This window comes from Mustela putorius, unplaced genomic scaffold, assembly GCF_011764305.1.
Source record: "Mustela putorius furo isolate JIRA1106 unplaced genomic scaffold, ASM1176430v1.1 tig00004033_pilon_pilon_pilon, whole genome shotgun sequence".
NCBI classification, from domain to species: Eukaryota; Metazoa; Chordata; class Mammalia; order Carnivora; family Mustelidae; genus Mustela; species Mustela putorius.
Genome location: NW_025422169.1, coordinates 5,431,653 through 5,454,793, shown reverse-complemented (window position 1 = coordinate 5,454,793; position 23,141 = coordinate 5,431,653).

The following is a 23,141-nucleotide window of genomic DNA, read 5'->3' as shown; positions in this document are numbered from 1 at the left end:
AAGCTTTCCACAGATTTTCATGTTGTATTTTAGAGTATTTCTTACTTTTTGTTTGAAGAAATACATTGGTGTGTAGGGTCTCACTGAGACCTTTCCACTTGTTTCTCCAAAGCTTACGTAAGAGTTCACCACACTGAGAATTTACAGGAGAGATGCCAGATTTGAAGCCTCCAACATTTAAATGATCGAACAAGAACAGCCAGGGAAGCAGAATGACAAGCAAAACTACTTCCTTTTTTATTTTTTTTTTCCTGGTCTCTACCTTTGTTTTCATTCCTCCACTTACATTAAGGGAGGTGTTATAGATAATTAATTACCTCTTCATTCCTCACAAGGCACTAAACATTTGGTTTATGAGAACGACCTTCCTCATTCCCAGGATTTACCTGTTGGACACAGTAGCCTGGCCTTTCTAGAAACACTACCCTTAGCTTAGATCCTAAAATTGGCTCAGTGGGAGAATACATCGTAAGACTCCAAACTGCACCAAATCTAAAAGGTCTCCAATCATTAAAAAAAAGAAAAAAGAAAGAAAGAGAAAAAAAGTGATTATTAGGAGTAATAAGTAACTGAACTGTAAAAAGTAGCAAAAAAAAAAAAAAAGTTGTTTTCCATAGCTGGGAGAAAATTTTAAAAGAAAACCTTTACCTTGCTTAGCTACAAGGGGATATTTTGTATTCTGTGCTCCACAAGACTAAAGACTATGTCGGTTCTGTTCGTGGTCATAGCCTGACAGGGAGAGACTGCTGGCGGGCAGTAGGGCCTCTCGAAGGAAGGGGGCTGGGAGAGCCTATGGACAGACCGGTGCTCTGCGTGGGCCCAGGCCACCCGTCCTTCTAACAACAGGAGCCCCGACAGGGTTGGCAGCTTGGGGAGCAGGTATCCAGAGGGACATGAACTCATTGATGTGATCTTTGTAGGTTTGCTGTTTAAGCCTACACACCATGTCATGGAAGTCTATTTATTTAAATCGTGAATGATGGGTGTCTGGATAAGAAGTTCCCTTCTAGGGACCCTGTTAATTCTTTAAGGAAGTATAGACGGTTTCCTCCAAGAGCCTCTGCCTCCATTGGTCTCTAAGTGAAGCTGTCTAAGCCGATTCAAATATTCTAACTCACCGGTTCTGTGGAAAACACTGAGAGGCACAACTTCCAAGCAAGAAAAGCTCTTCTTGACCATTGTGTAGATCACCAAGTCCTGATATTTTCCATTAGGTTTTTTTCTAGGTGTGACTTTTCAGTAGCGTTTGTGACCATCGCCCCCAGATCTCATGACGGTGACTGGCCAAGCCCTTACTTCCCCATTTCTTTCCTTTTCATCCTCCTTCCGAATCACCCCCACCGTCTCTTTGTTCACACACTTTCCGTAACTCCAGATATCACAGTGCATCGAGTCCCCATCCCGACTGCCTCCCGCTGTCCTCGGGGTTCAACCCTGGCGCTTGGGACATCAAGCCCCTCGTTCTAAGCCCCCAGCTCCCTGGGTACCCTCTTGATTTTGGAGACTCCCCTGATGTCAACCACGGAAGCCCAAGCTTCTAGACCATGATGTCTAGATAATATGAGATGTCTTCTCCTCCGGGCACAGTCTGGGCAGCCTGGACACGCACCCCAGACTCTGCCCGAGCACACCCACTCTTGGGAGCGGGGAGTAGTCCTCTTCGGGTTCTTCATCACGAAACACACTGTGGAGCAGTCCTGGATTATCTCCACTTCACATGGTTCTACCAACATCGATTCCACTGCCCTCTTTGAACCATAAAGCCCCGGAGAAAGACGTGGCAGGGTTTGGTTTCTTCAGTATCACTGATACAAGTGAAAAACAAAATAGCAAACACAAAAATCGAACTCACAAAAGAGGTCTTCCTTAAGCCCTGGGCTTGACACTTAGGAGAGATCATCAGTCCGTCTAATAGTCTCGGTAACCTGTAGCATTTCAAGTTCAGCAACTGGAAGACCAAAACGGGAAGAGGAAACCCTGTCAATTTTATAGCCTTGTGTAGGATTTTTTTGGTCCAAATGTCAGTGATAGGATAACATCTCATAATACTGCGGAATATAGGGATAGAGATAAGCTACCAGTTAGGCTGAGACACAGGCTTTATCCCATTATATTATCTATAAAACAGCTGTTAGTGTATCATACAGACACCCATGGCTTAGCATTCACAGAAGAGAGGCAGAAGTGTTCTGTTCTCTTATTTTTACATGCCAGGATCTAATTATTAAAATAATGGCCTCTAGCTACAGAAATCCTTAGTGTTATTTTATTTACTAGGGATTAGTAACATGGGAAGTGATGTAACACCGTAGAATGAACTGAGATCCTGTTTCACAGGGGAGCGGCTGCTTCTGTACATGGCATCTTTCATGCGGGCTGGGTAAGAACTCTATGCTCCTTACCTTATGCCTTCCCTTATGGTCCAGTGTTTGATGAAGTTTCACAAAAAAAAAAAAAAAAAAAGAGAGAGAGAGAGAGAGAGAGAGAGAGAGAGAGAGAAAAGAAAGAAAGGAAGGAAGGAAGAAAGAAAGAAAGAAAAAAAAACCGCTAGGGTGGCTGTAGAAAGGAAGCACCCATGCGTTCAGGCTAGAAAGCGTTTACTTTGTGCATGCTAACTGGGTTTTCAGAGTGGTCCGGGTCAGAAAAGATGAGAGAGGACCCGGGAAGAGGGCGACTGTGAACGCAGAAAGATGGACCATGTCCTTTCATTGGATCGGGTCTCCTTAGCCAGTCATTTGTCAGTTTGGTTAGAATTTATGCCCTGGATCAGACTTCTCCCTCCCGAATCAGCTGAGCTGGCTGATGAGGAGAGCAGAGGATGAACACAGTTGGTGTGGGTCAGCAAATTCGGTTCTTCCGCTTCATTCATAGTAATCCTCAGTTTGGCTGGGAGCACTTTGTTTTTGCCCCTACTTTGTGATGGAGAAAAATCCATTATTATGGTCCTAATCCTTGCATGCTGGTTGTGTGTGCCTCATCTGGCTGCCTAGCAGACAGCCAGGAATACCCAGGGGTACTCCTTATCTTGGGAAAGCGGAAAGGATTTTGTTCCGAGTCTCATGTGAGCTGCTTGCTTCTGTTTAATGACATGGGTGACATGGAAACGCTAATATGCAGTTGGTTACAAATAGCAACTCTGGCCTCATCGCCAAGGGGTATTTGTGAAAGCACCAAGTGAGTCATTGTCAAAAGCCAAGGGAAGTGGCACCTGCTACGTAATTCAGAAACTTACACGTTAGTCGTATGTGGGGAAGAGACTTTGTGGGGAACTTTATTACTGAGATAACATTTTGCCTTTGAACGGACTTTACAACGGCGCAGGTCTCGGCACTTTTGCATCCCACGTAAGCATCACCATCATCCTCCGGGGCTGGCTGTGGTGATCATCCCCGCGTTAGTCGAGGGCACCGAGATTAGAAGGTGCTACCGGCAAAGTAAGGACTGATGCTTCCCGGGTCCTACGTTCCGGAACCCTGTGCTGCTCATTCGTGCGTATCATCACAGATCACACCGGCCTGACACAGGTTCTAGGATTATCTGTGTTAAAGGTGAAGAGCTGAGGCACAGAGATATTAAGCAACTTGCCCAGGGTCACACAGCAAAGAATCAGAAATAGCTTATTCCTCAGAGTGTCTGATCTCAACTGCTCTGCTGAACTCTGTCTTGGTTGGATAACTCTGTTATCTGTGTCTCCGATGCTGAATTGCGCTTGTCTGCCCACAGATCGGCCACCCTTTAGAGGCCAATTTTCACGAGGGATATCACTCCTCTCATTCACATTTTGAAAACTGCCGGTGCCCACATGGCGTCATGGCATGAGGCTGGAACGCAGTCCACCATTACTGGGTTACACAAGAACACCGAGGTTGCTCAAGGCTTCTTGACTAAGAAATATCGATGGTATAAACTGAAATCAGCCTGGTGACTTTTACTTCTTTTGAAATGTGGTTTCACAGTTTATTTTTGTCTAAAATAGGTCAACCTGTTTTCTGAATGACATATCTCTTGTCTCCATTCCAGGTATGAGTGTGGGTCAGATTGCTAGAATGTTCTAGAGCCCTTTGCCCACATGTGGCTGCTAGCTCTGGAAGGCTTCCTGCTGCGGCATCACACACGTGGCATGGCGGCTGCTTCTCCTGCCTTCATGGGCTGCCTTCCTAGCACCCTGGCTTCCAGCTCACAGTCTGGAGCTTCTGGGCTCCAAAGAACTTGGGTGTGACTGGCTCCCTTTAAGAATTGGTTAATGCTTTCAAAGCTTTCTGAAATGTTATAATGTTTCTATTGCTTAATTGATTTAAAAATGTATTGGCAAGAGTGGAAGTAAGTTAGAATCTCTTTGAGAACCAGAAGTCACTTCATTTGGCATTTCAATCCCACTCCCTCTGGTTCTTTCCTGTCACTAATGTTCCCAATATTTCTGACAACACTTAATATCACTGATGTCTAATCACACGTTCGCAGTAAAAAATGGAGACAGGACAAAAAACAGGACTTTCGCAAAGCAAGAATTCCAAAATGTCAGGAGACATGGGAGGCTTTCTTCCAGTGACACTAGTTTAACTGTTCGGTTTTACCAGCTTCTGTGTGTGTGTGTGTGTATTTAATTCTCCAGCAAGTTGCTCAAATGTCGACATGCCCCATGCACAGGAACTATGGTGCACCCTCCCCTCCGTCTTGAGGCTTTCTTTCAATTATCCAGGGATCCTGGGCTTCCATAGCCCAAAGGCCATCTGTCCTGCCTCCAAATATCAGGCAGAGAGAGAGGAAGCACAGTGATGACGAGCGAGTCCCGGTCATGCCCTGTGGACTGTTGCACGTGGGGTCGGCATCCCTTTCCTGGCCGTGGCCACAACAGACCTGCCTTCAGTCTGTAACTCTCTGAGTTCACAGTCATGGCCCAGACCCTGCAGCAGGTTGCTTGAAGGGTGTCCCAGCTTAACTAACCACACTCTGCCGGCACCAGCCTCCCTGTGAGTCTGCTCCGTGTCATATCCAGTCGTGTCCCGTGGTCTGTGCCACTGCGAGTAAGCTCTCTTCTCTGTGCGGGCTGGTCACAGGTGTGTCCTCTGTCCCTTCCTCTTTCAGAAGGTTTTGTCTTCCTTAGCAGGTTGTTCTTAGCCTGCAGGGCTCTGCATCCCACTGTGTTTAGGAAGAAGAAGCCTTGGCCAGGGCACATGGAGACTGCCCAGGAGCCTTCACGGGCCTCACACACTCCTATGCCGTACAGAACCTGCCGACACACTCTTTGAATGTGGCCTCACTGCGCCCGCTTATACTCTCAGTCAAAACTGCATGGATGAGGACAACAAAGAGATGGGTTTTTTGTCACCAGATTGGCAAAGATTGAAAAGCCCCGGGGAAGTGGATGCGTTCATGCTTTATTTGTGGGAGTGCACATCGTCACAACGGTTCTGGAGGGCACTTTGGCGGCACAGATCCAGAGTCTTAGCAAGGCGGGCCATTAGAGTGTTCAGTTACACTTCCTGGAATTCATCCTACAGAAATAAAAGCTCAGGTCTGCAGAGCGTGCAAAGCAAGGATGGTCATTACAGAAAAGGAATAAAAAGGGAAATAAAAGCATTAAGGCCCATCAGTAGGAGATTGATCAGATAAATCCCATCACATCCAAGCAGTGAGCTACTATGCACCAATAAAAAAGATCACCCAGTCTAGATCTGTGTTTATTGACATATAATAACATCGATATGACAGTGTTACTTGACAAAAAGAGGTAATAAACCCTAGCGGATATGTTCCGTTTCTTAAAGGAAAGCTACACACACAAATGTGAACACTAGAGAAACGGATGTCTGGTGAAGGCGAGAAGCCAGTGGTGCGGTGAGAGAAATCGTTTCCAGCTAGACATTATTTGTGGCTCCACTTGGTTCTCTCTCTCGCTCTCTCTCTCTCTATATATATATACACACACACATACATACACCTCTCTCTCTCTATACACACACACACACACACACACACATGCATACATATATGTATCTGTATGTGGATACCTATATAACAAATACATATTTGTTAACCAAAGATTACTCAAACTTTTTCTGTGGTTGCAATTTCTAAGTGCCAAGCTCCACAGAAAGTTTTCAAAACATTTTTAGTTGAATTTTGTGGAGCCCTCCTAAGGTCGATGGTGCCGCGGTCCCCACAATTTTAATGACAAAAGCTGACTCAGAGCAACTTTCCAAGTTCACAAAACTAGTGACCTGTGTGGCCGGGACTTCGTCTCTGGCCATCTTGCCTCACCACAGATGGTTCTTCACAATGAAAAGGATGACAAATATATATATATTCACAAAGGACTCTCGAATCTCATGAGTACTGGATAGTATTTGACCTCTTAATTCATGCATTGTTGAAAGCAAACACATGGGAAGTGACGCAAGGGGTTTCTGCATGTTTTCCCCTCCTCCTCATAGTCAGGCAAGTTCACAGTTGATTTCCGGCTTATTAAAGACATCTTCAAGCTGAAGTCTTGCCTTACAACAATGATCAGTTGATTTCTCTCTTTTCCGGCTCTACTGGAAACACACACTGTTCTTTCCCAATTTGCCCGTGACCGCGCGGAAAAGAAGGCCTGATACCCTGATGACAAGACACAGCGGATAGGCCTGTGGCAGTGTGTACGAGGTGCGGCAGAGCACCTTGGCTGTGATCACGTTTCAGTGGTTTCCCAGATCACACAGACCATGAATGGACGGATAGTGCCGATCGGCCAGGAGGCAAGTCTGCATCGGAACATTTACTATGAGAACCAGATATTTACAGCATTACCAACAATGCAGAGCTCACTGGCAGGGGAAGGGGAAAAAAATCAGTTTCCTGCCATTCGTGAGGTTTCCACCACTCTTAAAAGAAACACTGTACACACACACACAGACACAGATATCCATGAAACACTACCTCATCTTTCCTCGCAAGAACTGGAAGGCCCAAAGGCCATTCCCATTTACAAACAGACTAAGACAGGTGACTTGTTACTGATGGAGTGGGTGTTTCAAGTTAGGCCTACCTATTGCTAACTCACCAGGGAGAGCCCCTGTCGTGTAAAAAGTGCAAAAGGACCTGAAGACTCAGAGTTCAAGTGTGGGCAATGTGAACTAGACGGTGAAATGAGACGGTAGCACCGATGCCCCTATTGGTAAGCCTATCGGATGGATGGGAAGAGCGGGTGCCTTTCTGTCCTGAGAGAGAAGAGCATTTGCCTCCATCCTGACGGTGCTTGGTGAGGGGCCGGGCTGGAAGGAGACCCTGTCCTCTTCTCCTCCTGCCTTGCATCACCGGCTCCAAGGTGCCCCTTCGCTGTCAGCATGTCAGAGTCCACAAGAACCCAGGGGGTAGCCGTGGAGACCTTGGCTTCCTTTCTGAGGTTGGGACCCGGGTGCCTGGGAGCTGGCTGTGTTCCTCTGCCCACGTCCTGATCTCTCGTGCTCAGTTACACTTAGCTGGGATGCTCGGCTCCATGAAGGCCCGAGAGAGGGTCCCCTGGGCTGGAGGAAGAAGTGGGGCAGGGAGACAGCAGGGCAACTAATACCGTCCACTGGAATGTTCAGTGTACGGATATCAAAAACACCCAGCTGGTTGCTGTTTATTTTAAATTACAAGAATTTAGAAAATTGGGGTGGTTGAAAATTTTTCTTCTTGTCAACAGATAAATGTATATGAACTTCCAATAAGCGCACACGCATGCATCTACATATGTGTGTGTGCATATCTACATACATATATATATATATATTTATTTGCATTGAATTAAGTGTCTGCACACAGTCAAGTAGGCAGATCTCAGTAAAACAAAGCCGGTATCATACTATTTTATCAGGCAAGGACACTTACGGTGAGAGAGCACTGCTAACGGTAAAGAGAGCCGCCAGATAACATAAAAGTTCCCATTTTCCAAGGAAGATGTAACTAAGCTTAGGTATACCTAATAATAAAGTATTAAAAGCAAATACTGTCAAAGCTACAGAGAAAAATGGACAGATTTCAACATTATGTTAGGAGATTTTTAATAAAACGGCTGGGCTCCACTTTCTAGCTATGTGATATTTGGCTGTCACTTAAGCTGTCGATGATCCTCAATGATAAAATGGTGTAATAAAGGAATAAATGCTTCCTAATGCTGTATAAAATAAACAGCATGGAGAGTGTACTTAGCAAGGTGGGGGCAGGAAATAAGCCATAAAAATTAAATATTATTGTTGTTACTGTGATGTTCTTGGTGAAGGTGTCCACACAAAAAAAGTGGTATTAGAGAGAGGTTTCAATTTGCGCTGCCTAGAAAGACAGAGGAGGCAGGACACGGGAGGTAGGGGATGGGTTAAATCTGAAAGAGATTTTGAGTAGTGCCAAAATAGGATACCATAACCTTTTCAGGTTGCTGCTAAGACCACCCAAAATATTAAAGAAGGCAGCATAGAACTATAGAAAACCTACAGAAAGCCACTTGATAGTGGACTCTAGGCATCGATTTGCCTTGGAGGAGAAACATACTGCAAAAACATACGGGTGTCCTGAGAAGGATAAGAATGCTCCAGATTGTTCAGAGTCCATCTTTTGGTATATTTACTTCTATGGAATTATGAAATCTTCCCCCCCCCCCATTCTGAGTCATATGTTGGAATGCAGTTCCCCACTTGGTACCGGCTCCTGACTCGAGGGCTGTGCAAGTCTATGTGGATGCGCAGGGAACCGACGGGAGAACTGGAAGCCCGGCGGCTTATCCGCCGACATCCCCTACTCCATCAGAGAGCATGGCCGTGGGATCCACCGCATGCCCGCTGCCTTCGTGTGCAGGGGCTCCGTCTGGTCGCTGGCCTCCTAAATGTCGTGTGAACGGATTGATTCCGCACCGACTCCTTCGGTTACGTCCAAGGCAGAGCCACCGTGGTCTCGCAGACATTTGCACTTGCTTCAATATCTGTGTGACCACCCGGTTCGCAGGGAGCTCAGCCGTCCGGTTCCGTTTCCTGCCCTTGCCTGGCTTAGGAACGAGTGTCGTCAGTGTCCCTTAACTTCAGGTGTTTCTAAGGATCTTTGAAAAACGTGAGACATGCGGAAAACCATGACCTCACCCTTGAGGTTTGACCGGTCAGAGCCCTGCTGCTTTACAAACAGAAGGTGGTTAAGCAGGCTTTTTTTTTTTTTTTTTTTCCTTTTCTAACAGGCATATTTGGTCGCTCTAAAACAGAGCCATAAAAATTGCACAATCTAAAGGAAGGAACAGTTTGTTTTGCCCTGTTTATTGCCAGTGAAATGCCAGAAGACTTTTAAAGTAACAGCAGCCAGTGTAAAGGAGAGGGGAATCAAATAAAAATGTTAGGATCTTAAAATAAACCTATTGCTCTCTCCCCTTCCACGGTTTCAACAAAACTTTCTACACCTTTTGGCACTAGAAGATACATATAACGTTTTTGCTCTGCCACTGCCAGCAAGGCCTCGTATAAAATTATAGCTGTGGCAAGAGAGTTGCCGTAGAAGTGAGTGGGAAAACAGAATTTCCATGTGGAGTGAGGCGGTCGGTGTTACCTTTCCTCAAATAAAGCAGAACATATTCTAAGAGAAAGAGAGCGGAGCTGCGCGCTAACTTGGGCTTCAGCAGACCGCAGGCGTGGTGGCACGCTCCACCCACACGCCTCTCCGGGTCCCCCGGGACTCCCATTTCGCTGGTCTGGGATGCCTCCCGCATGCTTCCTTCTGAGAGCTTCCAGAGCCTCTCAGGTGACCCTCAGAGGCAGCCGGATGAGAACTGCAGCTGTAGCGTGGGGCCAACCGTGGTGAATCCACCTGGAGGAGGAGGGCACGGAATCCATCAAACCACGGAGTGGATCGTCTCCCAGAAGAAGCCTGCTTCCTGGCCGCGCATGGCCAGCCGCCATGAATCCTTCTGCCCTGATTATAATGAGCTCCTAAGCTGCCCCTGGCCACCTGGCCCAGGTGGGGTTCCAGGCGCTTCGGACGAACCCCATCTCCAGTGACGTGCGCAGAGCAACGGTGTATTGGGAGTGGTGTGGCAGGAAGAAACCAAAACGTTTTGGTTTCCATGTTCGTCCTCCATTTCAAATGCTGACATGTCCTGACACTGACTTGGGTTAGTGTCCACGCGGCAGCCAGCAGGGTTTGTCGAGCTCGCAGCAGCCGGTACTTCTGGTACTTCTGTTTGCTCCTCGGCGCCCCTCCGTCTCCTTCCTGCTTCTTCACGCTTGTACGGTGGTGGTGTGTGAGGGCGAGAGGCAGAAGGGTCGGCCCGTGCGTGCCTGGGGAGGTCGAGGGGAGCTCGGGAGAGAAGGTGTTGGGAAGGGGTTCAGGAGCCCTTGGGGTGGTGAGCAGGGGGGCGGTTTGGAAGGGCCAGCATGGTGCGTTCATCCTGCCCAGGGCCAAGGATGCTTCACTGAGTCGGAAGCTAATGCATATTTATGATTGAGTCTGAGCCTAATGTTAAACACGGTTCTTAACATCCAACATAGCTGGGATAATCAGACTGCGTCGAGGTTGAAAATAGTCTTAGCTAAAACTTAATGGGATACGGAATGTGTTCCTGCATACATCTAGAGAAATGTCATGTACGGACTAGAAATTTCCTTGGACGAGGAAGAACTGATCCTTTCAATCTAAAGTAAAAGCTGTTGTTTGCTCTTCCATGGAGAGAATGCCGTTTGTGAGTTATTAACAGAAACCGGACCCAAAATTGGAATAGTGGTGATAAAGCAGTACCAGTGATAATCACAACATTTTCTAGGCTACATGGGATCATTCTACTCACTCACTCCCGTCCTCATCCAGCAAATACATGTTCGCTGGCCTCTGGGCGCTGAGCCCTGTGTTATATGTAGATAAATGGCAATAAAGACCCACATACCGTTCTGTCCTCAGGGAAGTTCCAGACTAGTGGAGGTCAGGCATCAAATGAGTAAAAATCTCCAAGGAGATATTATCATAAAGAATGTTACACTTTGTGAAAGAAAAACTCAGGTACAATGAGATTGTTTACCAAAAAGTCCAGCTTTGATTTGAACGCTCTGAGGACACTCTTTAGGGAAACAGCGTTTATGCTGAGTCTTGAGGAATGATAGGAATGAACCCTTTCAGTATCGGAGGGAGCTCAGCTTGTGGGCAAACGTGCTGTGTGCAACGTGACAACAGTATTTTACAAAGGAGAGGCACGTCCGCACAGACGCTCTGCCCTCATCACACACTGAGGGTCTGATAGAGAGCCGACCACCGCCGTGATGGCACGGCCCCCTTCCAGAGAGTATGGGATTAGGCAGCTCGGGCTCCCACCCCCCAACAAACAGCCTGTTCTGTGATGTGGACTCTTGGACTCTGCAGACAGACGTTCTGCTTTTAATGACAAGTAGAGAAATGTCTCTTTTTGGTCATGGAGCCGTTGGCTTGTCGTCTGTTGGTTTGTTTTGTCTTGTGGAAGCACGTTGAACATCCCTCTAAGGATCTGGAGCTGTGCTACTTCCCCACAATGGAAGGTTCTGTCATCCCAAGATCCCTAAAATGTGTAATTTGAATATGGACAATGTGGTTCCTTTGGCCAAGAGCAAGGGTGCGAGATGTTACTGGTGACGCCTAGTGAAGCTGGGCTCTTTGCACCACGGGTCACTTCATCTACCATGTTGTGTTTTTCTTGGTGGCAAACACAGTTGTCCTTCCCAGGGGAGTTAGTCTTTGTCCCATTGCTGACTCCTGCTCACCCCAGATCTACGAGGAACTCATCGTCGTGATCCCCGACCCTCTGCCTGTTCTCCCTTCTCCTCTCCTTCCCCAAGTCCCTCCTGCTGGGTTTATCCCCAAACCTAGTTCTGGATCCTTATTCATAGCTAGCCCGAGGTCATGTCTGGTTGGGATTATTGGGATTACTTTGAAAAAGCTGGAGTTTCTAGTTTTGCTGAGTCAGTCTCAGAGTTATTATATTCCCGGTTTTAACGCCAGAACAAACAGTCTCTAACACTTCCTTCAGATCTGTCCATCTTACAGACCTGCCTCTTTCCTGCCCCAGAGCCTAGAAGACCACGAGTTTCCGTGGCTGACTGGTACACTTCTCTCTTGAGAATTAATGAGGTCCGGGGCCCATTCTTATCGGATGAGCTGTATGGTGAGATCACATCTTATTTGGGGCTAGAAACTGGCTTGTAGCAGAAAAAAAAAAAAAAAAAAAAAAAAAAAGCCTTTTATTGTAAGTGTCTTCATGCAAGCGAGTCTTAGGCTAAAGCTCCTTTATGCACATTAAATAATATTCCCAGTCTTTGCTTAACAAGTGAGCATGCCTGAAAATATGGGACACATAATTAAGGTTGAATGCCCTCCCTCTTGTGTGGTCCTTGGACCGGCAGCAGGGGCATTATCTGGGGACTTATTAGAAATGCAGACTCTCAGACCCCACCCCTCCCACTAAATCAAAAACCATTTTAACAAGATCGTTCAGTGATTTATATGCACAATAAAATCTGAGGCCCTCTGGCTTAATGCACATTAAGGAATCTTCGTCTCCTTCTGAATTCCTGATGCTAAGCAGAATGAACCTCCTTGACTGTGGTCATGGTGGCGTGGGGGACACACACACGCCCTGTATTCGTGGTGTTTTTTTCATTTTCTGCACTTTGACATCTTGGGCTCTTGTTGACCTGGGAGAGAATTTCTTTCCGGAGTTAGCTCATTCCTGTACGTAGCCAAACACTCCCCTTTAAGCTACTGCCCCTTTCATAAGCAAAGCACCCAACCCAACCCCTTCTATGGGGCTCTCAGATTCCTGGCCATTGTCTCCCCTGCCGATCACCCCAAAGGCCAGGGACCAAATAAGGGGCCGCCCCTACCCCTGAGTCCACTAAAATTACTTAGACGAGGCAGTCCCACACCTGCTGATCCTGTCTCAAGGGGCTCGTGTTTCTCCAGGGGCTGGTGTTTCTCCCTGGCTCTCTTTGCCCCCCCCCGTTGCCCCTGGGGCTCCCCCACATGGCCCTGGAAGGCACCGTGTGTGCCCCCTCCTCTTGGAAAGGAGAGTAACAAGCTGACTGTTCAGTGGCCGTCATTTCCCGATCCGGGGTCTCGCCAGCCCCAAATAATAATAAAACTGACATCTTCAGACGGACGTTCTCCTGAGATGCCCTTTCCCACAACAGGAAGATGAGCAAGTTATTTTAGAAGATGGGAGAGCTCTCCAGAAGGGAGAGCTCTGAGTCAGCCCGTCTTTGCTCACCCAGACGGCAACTGTGGGGCGGAAGACGGAGGGCGGCTGTCCCCTCGGCACCTGTTGGACCCCCCACAGGCCTCCCTGCCTGGGCACACAGGCGGGGGGCTCTTGCCTTTGGCTTAGGATGACGCATTATCGGAAAGTGGTGACGGTCGGTAGAGGGGCTTACTCCTGGTATGAAGCCAAATGTTTTCAATGGGGCTTTGATATCTGTACATGTAATTGTGAGTGTGTATGCACAGTTGCCTTGAAAGAAAATCCAATGAAGAGTAAAGAATTTTAAAATAGAGACATTAACTTGAAAGGGTGATCATCTGAGCCCAGAACAAGGGTGTCTCAGAACGACGGAATAATGTTCGTTTCTGTTCTGGAGCATGTGCTGGGGGCGTCATCTGATAAAACGGATCAGCCGCTGGGGGTCTCCTGCCTCTGCCCGCCCATCAGCTCTTTTTATCTATTTTCTTTGTCCTCGGGGGATTTGGCTGAAATCAGAAGGCAGAGTACAGGCTGCAAATTATTCTATCATGTATAAGGGCTCTGGGTTAGGAGATGGTGTGTTCTTCTCCTTGAATGTTTTAAAATATCAAACATATTTTTTTAGTTAGGATGTTTACTTAAGAAGACACATTCAGCAGTCTCGGATACTCCTTTTAATGGAACCGAAATCTGAAGGGGACCAGAGAGTCGTTTTCCAGAGAGTACCTCTGATACTCGGACTGCGGTCCAGTCCCGCTGTATCCCACGTGATCCTGCTTCAAGGCCACGGAGCGTGGCTGGGAGGGCAGAGAAGAGAGAAGAGAATCTGTTTGTGTCTAGAAACCGGCTCGCCTGCAAAGACACGACCTCCAGAATGACCCAGTTTCTGTTGGGAAACACCCCGGCGGTCCCTTGAGAAGGACTCACTACAGGTGTGCGGTTCTCATGAAAGCCTGGGAAATTGTGCCCGGGGTTTTCTTCCCGGGGTCGACGCCGAGTGCTTCAGGGAGACTCACATTCTGCAAAATGGTGACCGGTGTGTCCCACATAGAGAGGCGTGAACCTTCATCAAAGGACTCGCCCTCTCGCTTTCTGCCAGCAGACTCCCCTTCCCCTCCTCGCCGCGGCTGTCCCTCCTGCCTGTGTGGGGGGACGCGCACGGCATTCCTATCCTGATGGGACCAGCTGGAATTTCTGACTACCCACTCTCTGCTCCTCTCCTGGGGGCCGAGCCCCTCAGCTACCATAGGAGAGAATCCCAGAGAGAACTCAGCTCCTCACCCTCCATGCTTGTCTAGCAGAGCCTGAGAACATGCCAAGGTCCTGGGGCACATCCTGTGTGCCGCACACAGAGCGGACAACGGGTCCCAGGAGCATCAGAGGGGAGCTGCCACCCACAGGTTTGTTTTGTTTTCCAGTGATTGCTCCTTAGGTTATTTTCTAAAAGGCAGACCGAAGAAAACCTTGTCAGCAGGCAAATGAGCCTCAGACAGTCTTTGTGGATCCGTGACTGAAGCTTTCACATGTGAGGGTGACTCATGGGTAAACAGTAGACGTGAGTCTGAGTTAGGCTGGTTCCAGTTAACTATAAATAAGAACAGTTTTCGGCTAAAATAGCATAGAGCATTTTATTATTCAATATCCCCACGAGTTTGGATGGCTGTGCCCTGATTTTCTGCCCTGCGGGAACCCAGAGCCATGGGGGTTTTTCCTAATTGCTTTGGTGGCTTGACCACCTGTATTCACAGGACCGGACTGAGTAAGGAAGTATGGTTCAATGATATTGGACCATAATCCATGAAAGGCAATATTGTCTGCTCCAAAGTCCACAGGCTGTGGATTGAGAAAGATCCAAGTTCAAGTTCAAGTCCTCCTGCTTACTATCTATATGAACTTTGACGGATCAGTTCTTCTTTTGTGGTCCCTGAAACTGGAACTATCCACAAGGTCTACCTCACGGGTAGCGGGGGGGCTGACTCCGATACGGAAGTAAAAATTCAGGGCAATGAGGGAAACGTTATAATCAAGTGTCGACTAATGCCAGAGAGAACAGAATATTCTGGGATGACCCGCAAAGCCAGTACGGTGCAGCTGAGATCACTTACCCGGCGTGGTCTGTACCATCTCCGTTTGGGTGTGACAGGACTAGCCACAACAGAGCACATTCTCACATGCCGGATATCCTGAATTTCTTCCTGTGTTCAGTATGAGTGCAGCTCAGTGTTTCAAGACCAAGGACCCCCAAACGCTGCCGTTCCCAGCCATCATGGTTGCCCCCACGCCCCTTCCCTTGCCGGTGGCCCTGGGACTCTTAGAGATGCTCACAGCAGGGGTCTGCCCCCCGGCAAAGGAAGGTCTCCAGGGAGGGGGTGGGGCAGCGACACCAGCCTCCTTTCCATTCCTTCCCAGCTCGGAGAGAACACATTCCAAGCCTTAAAGAAGAGAGAGGACTCCTGACCTGCCCTGACTGGCCCTGAGCAGTTTCTAGGTTTGGGGCAGCGGCTCTGAGCAGGGAGCCGTCTAAGCTCCACCCCTGGCTATGAGGCTGCTAGTGGAAGTTGCTGCAAAGTCTGAAGAGTGACCCCCATTTCTGAGCTGGGTTTCTGACTCTTCTGGACTCTTTCACTCTGAAACTGACTTTGAGCAAAGATCTCTGTGCACAGACGCTTCCTAGAGAGGGGAGCCTCTGAAGCCAAGTTATCTCACAGCGTTGGTTGGTACTGTGCCTGTGAGCTCCCCGGTGTCTCACCCAAAACAGAGTACGTAGGCCACAGGTCTCCATGCAGAGGAAGCCAGACCATGCCTCCTCCCCACCAGGCCAGGGGCGCGCAGGAGGTGCTCACGTCTTTGGGGTGCATTCTTGCAGGGGCACATTATCTTACGCACTCTTTGCTTTCTCCTCTCTCAAAGTTCACAGCTTTCTCCCATTCACATGCTGCCACTTGCTCTGTTTGGGGTCACTGCTCTCTGTGGCCCTTGAGGGCTGAGACCTTGGTTTCCCTTCTGTACTTTATCCACCACTATTATCTACTATCAACCACTGTGCATGTCGATTGCCCTCCCAACACCCTAATTCAAGGTTTATGAATTTCCTCCACTCCCTCAACCTTCACCTTTGTCTCGATTCTAGAATCCTCCCAGCGACACACCCCGGAGCTGGGCGTGAGCAGGAACTGTTCACTCCCAGAAACACTCCTGTTCACGGACACACCCCCACCTCCCCTTCCTCCTCCTCTGTTCCCCAAGCAGGGCAGGGTGCCCCTCTCAGGGCACTGGGCAGTGTTCTGCTGACTCTCTGTCCTCCTGGGTCCTCTTTGCCCGCCCCCATCCCTCTGATCCTGGACCTAGGACCATAATAAAAAAACCCACTCATGGCCCCTATCAGTACTGTGACCTCACTCCCTCTGCAAATATTTACTGAACGATGATGCCCTTCTCGATGACCTCTGCCTCGCCATCCACTTACTTTGTTTCCTCTCCTGGGCTTAGACACCCATTCTATGCCCATATTTTATGAAATCTGAGACCCTATCGATCACAAAATGCACCACTACATTATGCACTGCATAGAATGAAAAAATGCTGCCAATTAACACTGAAAAATGCCATCAATTATAAGAGGCATTCTGCTTTCAGAGCTGTTAAAATATGAAAAAATATGCATCTTATATTATAAAAAGTAATGGTATTTGTGAGATCAATGCCAAAACACTTCCTAATCTTCCTTTCCTTGTAGATATTAAATTTCTTGAAATAGACTGAGCAGCGGGTTTCTGCCTTCCTACGCCCCAGATATTGCTTATCGCACTACAATCTGGCTCCCTCATCTAATAAAATCACTCTCTTAAAAAAATCACAAGTCTCGTTCCAATGCCTGAATCCAATCTTAGGCCTCAGCTCACGAGGCCACAGCACAGGGGGACACCGCTGGCCGTTCCACATTCACTTTTTCTTTTATTCTGAGACCCTGGGGCTCTGGTGCTCTGGAATGCTTCAGCTAAACTTTCTCAGTTTTTCAAACTACTTAATTTTCTTTTATGGGCTGCTTGTCTGCCTTGTTCTTGGTGGTGGCATCCGCTATCCTGGCCTTCTGTGATTCCTTTCCTTCTGTTGAACCCTGCAGACAGGCCTCCCCAACAGCTCATGCTCAGGTCACTTTCACGCCCCTTGTTAGCCCAGCCCACACCACCAGCTTCATCTTCCTCGAACATAGGGGCTTCTAGCACAGATGGTTATTTCTTTTTTGTGCAGACCCTTTCTTCCTGGGCCGTGGGAGAAGTGGAGAAGTGTTCTCTCCTGTTTTCCTCCGGGTGCCCTGAGCGACTTCTCCCATCTCTGGTCCCTCTCATCCCCAGCACCCCGATTAGAGCAGATGGCTGTCCTCAGGCCCCTGCTGCAGCCCCAGCTCACACCCAGAGTCCGGACTGTAGCCTGAGTGACAGGGTACCGGGCCCGAGCCACATCCTTCTCACCTGTCCCAGCCCCATCTGGCCTCTTACAGCTCCCTGCTCTGCCCTCTGGGATGCTGAGCCCCCTGCCCTCGGGGCCCTGCCTGTGCTGCTCCCTCGGCAGTCCCCTCCCTGCACACCTTGCTGCTTCGTCCACACGCATCACCGTGCTCCCTGACCACTCCAGCTGCTTCTGTGATTTTTGGCGTAACATGTCTTGGTTCCTGTTTTAACATTTGCCGTCTCTCCCTTTCTCTGACAGTCGCCTGTAATCGTTTTTTTTTTTTTTTTTTTTAAGTGGGCAGAGCAATTCTAAGAGCAAAGAAGGATTCTGCATCACGCCTGGGATCAGACCGCGTCGGCATACGGCTGGGATGTATCCTTTGAGAGTGTATATACGTTTTCAAAAATAAAATTCCATAAAGAATTCTCCCTTTTAACTTGTAAGACTTCAGACCCTGGACCTGATCCAAGGTCCTAAGTAGTGAACGTGGGAAAACATCCATTGAGTTTTTCTCTCCGATGACTAAAAATGTCTCATTTATTCCACAGAGACCTCGCTGCATGTTTTTATTAAAGCAAATGATTTGTGAATAAAAACTTGTGGTAGGATATATACTTATAGACTGGGGCAGTTTGAAATCATAAGTACTGACTAATCAAATCCTGCTCCGTGGACATTTTAAGTACTGTAGGTGCTCTGACATTTCAGAAGAGGAAAACCTGCCCCGAAAGAAAAGTCTCCTTGGAGAATACCTCTCGTTTTACCGTTCCTGGAGTTGGTTTAAAAATGTTTTCCCTCTCAATTTACCCACTCTTGATGTACAATGGATTTGAACACTGGGGGTTTAAGGGGTAGGAAGCAGCCGTATTGATCCAGGGGTCACGCGGAGTGGCCGTGCTGTTCTTCAGGAAAACTGCCCCTGTGTTCTCACTGTAAACACTGTAGGGGCTCAGAGAAGTTTCTGTCCACAGCCCAGGGCTCATCACGTGACTCTCTCGGGTTCTGCCCCATGACCCTTCAGCCTTCTCAGCGTTCAAAGGCCAAGTTAATGAAATTCTTGAGCATTAACATGGTCTATAATCAGAGTAGACAAGAACGCCCCCAGCAAGCTTTTAGTAGACGTCTAGAGAAGTGCTCTGTCTTGGCAGTCCCCAAAGCTGTGTCATGGTCATGTGACTAATTCCCCCACCTCCTACCTCCAGTTCCAGTGGGAGTGGTCGCCATGATCCTACCCCTTCCTACATTCCCAGCTCTTTCTCTGGGCTTCCCTGGCCGGCGGGAAATTAGGTAATCAAACATTCCACTGCTCTTTTCTCCTAGCTTCCAGAGGACAGCAGGAGAATGGAAAGGTTGCATAAAGCCCTGCATCTGTACTTCTGATGACGTCTGGACGCAAGGCAGTACGATTCAGTGGTTGGGGAATTCTTAAGGTCTTAGAAGAAACCCAACAAAGAAAAATTCCAGAAGCATAATTTTCTCTTCCCACATTTTCTCTAGACATTCTTTCCATGTTTACTGTGTGTGTGTGTGTGTGTGTGTGTGTGCGCGTGCGCACGTGTGTGTGTGTGTGTGTGTGTATGTGTTTAATGTGGGACAAGGAAGCTGTGAGCTTCCTTGGGTTACTTTATTTTCTGTGCCCTGATGGGTGTCCTCCAATGGAATGTCAGCTATTGACCCACAATGTGTGTCCTGCTTGACAAAGTACAGTAGGGCGACAACATGGGGAAACTCTCTGCTCATGGGAAGCTTTCATTATCATCCTACGGGACTTGCGAAAGCTTGCGTGTGGGCTTTCGTCACACCTTCTTTGGGTCGTGCCCCATGGCATAGGATGGTATGTTTGTGATATTTAAAAATCTGCAATCCAAATCCTTAGCTTTTGTAGAACTAGAAATACAAACCCTTCTCTAAAGACACCTCTCCTGGAGACCTTCATTTTGATATGCTGTGTTTGAAATGCTGTCATCAAAGTTTACAGTTGTTGATCTTATGTGAAACAGTTTTCTTTCCCCAAACCAAGAGTGACCGACCAAGAGAATCAGAAGAAATTGGACACAGGCAACCAGACCAATGGGAATAGATCACAAATGTGTGTGGCCATAAAGGGACTAGAAATAACAAACCATCCCGATTCCTAAAATCACAGGAATACACACATGCTCCTAGTATGGATATCCACACCCCCTCACGTCAGGAGGGCGTCGTCACAGGCATCCAGGCTCATCCTCTCACACCCCCGCCCCTTCTCCTCCCCTTACGCACAGAAGGGCATCTGTGCGTAAGCCTGATGGGTGGCACCCTCCGTCTTGTTGCCTTTCCTAACTTCTTGTCTACTTACTGTCGCTGATACCCATTGCAAACCTTAGAGGGCTCCTCTGGTTTAAAAGTCATGGAATAATAATGAACTTAGCTTATTACTTCCATAATTTCAATCTAAAAAGACTGCAGATAACAGAGAGCGTATGTTTTTGTGAGGTTATCTTCTATCAAGATACAAAATAGGGCACCTGGATGGTTCAGTCGGTTAAGCATCTGACTTCAGCTCAGGTCATGATCCCAGGGTCCTGGAATCGAGTCCTACCTCAGGCTCCCTGCTCCATGGGGAGCCTGCTTCTCCCTCTGCTTCTGCCTCTCTCTGTCTCTCATGAATGAATGAGTGAATAAATGAATAAATAAATAAAATCATATAAAATCTATTAAAAAGTTACAAGATAATAAAAATGTTAGCAGAAATTATTTAATTCTCACTCAAAAATTTTAAGAATGATTCTTATGTGTGTTTATAATTATCTATTAATAGCTGACCCGTTGATCATCCACATTTTAGCAAGGAAAATTAACAGAGGTTCCAGCTGTCCTTTTTTTTTTTTAACTCAGGGACAGATCAGGGGTTAGAATTCTGAGCGTTATTCACTCTCTCGTTTGAGAGCAGCCTGGTGAATGTCCCCATTAGGAGGGGACGGAGAGTGTACTCATCTCCCTCACAGCTGGAAATGTTTTCCCATCCTCTCTCCCACCAGAGGGGGCAAAATAAATATATACTCATATTTGGTCTTTCATTAGCTTCCCTGGGAAACAGACCTTGAGAGATGGAGGTTTGCATGCAGCTTCCCCACGTCCCCCAGTGGCTTCAGGGGCAAAGCTGTGGGGCGTCAGGAAGTAGAGGTAAGAAGGAAGGGAGAGAAGTCAAACCAGGGTTCCGTCCAGCAAGTCGCAGCACGTCCCGGGGGACTCGGGCTAGGATGCCCTTCAGAACTGTTCACACCGGAGGCCTTTGTACCTAGCACCGACCGGTTACCAGGGACCACTGACCAGCTCTTGTTAGATCCAAGAGCAGGGGGCATATCCTTGGGCAAGGGGCTTTGTGCAGCTGAGGGTGATTCTCAGAAATGGACAGAAGTGACCACTGCCCTCTACCGAATCTTTGGAAAATGGGTTCTGGAGCGTGGGCCTCTGGGAACACCATCCTTCTTCCTTACACACGCACACACGCACGTGCCGTGTATCTGTGTGTGGGCACACATGTTACATGCATATGTGGAGACACACATATGTGTCATAAATCCATCCCTATATAAGCTGTCTACATTAATGCCTGCCATGCAAGTTCCCTAGGAAAGAAAAGGAAGTAGAAGTGATCAGATACGCTCGTGGATTGATTCCACGTTTCCTTAAGTCACAGGCCAATGGCCCCACGTCGAGGGTGCCACCAGAGCCCCAGGCGCTGACTCTCCCCTTGGTCACCACGCCCAGCCTCCCTGGGAATGACAGTGGGTAAGAGGCTTCAGGAAGAAAGATGTTTTTAACCCCCAAGAAGAATATTAATATTAATACTAATTCACAGTGCAGCACTCCCTAGCCACCAGGACTGTTCCTCTGGGGTGTGGCTTTGATCAACGTGGGGCTTCTCTCTGCACCCAGCAGTGCTCCTGACCCTCAGCACATCAGTCTCGTGCATTGACTAGGGGTGACTCCTCTCACACAGTGTAATCATTTCTCCTGCTTTTATTCTAGAAGGATGGCCTTGCCTCAGCAGACGACAATAGGCAATTCAGTCCTATTCCATCATTGACAGATCATTTAATGTGCTTTACCAAAATCCTTTGTTTTACCTCTACGTCTGTCTTAGATGACCTCTTCAGAAATGATCGTATCTCTGTGGTCCCCAGACATGGCTTTGTTCCCGTCACAAAGATCGCATAAAAATATGTAGGTTAGGGAGATCCTTTTCATCCCGTGGAAGGTCAGAGTGAGCTCCTTTATTAGAACCTTCCATAGTATTTGTAATTGGGAGAACTTTATCATTGGCAAATGGAAATCGAAATGCCCTACAATGGAAGAAGATACTTATTATAGTTGAATTATAATTTATAAAGCACCAGAAGCAATTTTGATATAGTTGTGATTTTTTAAACGATAAAAACAATTTGAAATAAATTAAGTAGTTGGTCTCAAGAAAGCATTAAAATGGTGCTGAGGAGCTTAGACTCTGCAGCCTCACTGGCTGATTTGAGTCCCAGTCTACTACTGGCTGTGTGACCTTGAGTGAGTTACTCTACCTGCCTGGGCTTCGGTTTCTTCAGGTACAAAAGGAGATTACTTGAGTACCTGCCCTGATAGTATTTTTGCGAGACTTAAAGGAACTAACCTATGTAAAGTGCATAGAACTTTAGTTGGCATAGAGGAGGTAGTGCAAAACATATCAGCTAACTTGTAGGAGCTATTCTAAAGCAAAATTAGCTACTCCTTCTTATAGGGGATTTTTTGGCCTTGCTGTAATTACGTATTTGTTCAAATTTCTTAGTGCCTAGAGTCTCTCTCTAGCAGCAGGGATTAAAATAAAGGCATGGAAAGAAACGTAGTTCTGCAGTGCTTGGAATGTGCTGGTCACATGTCCATGGTAATCAAATGTTCGCACGGTCCTGCAGATGGGGAACGGGAGAATGAGATGATGTCGCTTCCCTGAAATCACAAGGCTTTGCAGTAGCTCCCTCCAATCTGTGACTACCTCTGTCTGGCTCTGAAGTTGCTTTGTCAGATGACCTTGAATGTGCAGAGTTTCAATGAAAGAGCCTACAGCCCAGAGGTCACTGGGGCAGCCTCCCTCATGCTACCTCCCAAGCCCCTTCCAAGACGTTGATACCAGAAAAGAAAGTAATAATGCCATTAACTTTGAACTCAATATGTTACAGCATTTGAAAAGTTCAAGCATCTGTCTCCTCTGTCCTGCCTCCAAGGAGACGGAGACCAAGCTCTGGGGCATGGCGATGGTGTGGGAGTTTCCTCAGCTTCGTGTTTATGTTTTCTCACTGCTGCTGCTTTTGAAATTAGCAAAAGGTGTGCTGACCTTTTCCCATGGTAATCACAAGGGGGTATGATAGCCCACATGCAAGCTTCTCTAGCAGGTCTGGGCTTTGTTTGTTGTTAGTCTGTGCGTTTTGCTAAAGCTGACCTCCCGATCAGGCGGGAAGCACCTTGGTCCTAACAGTTGGAGTTCTCT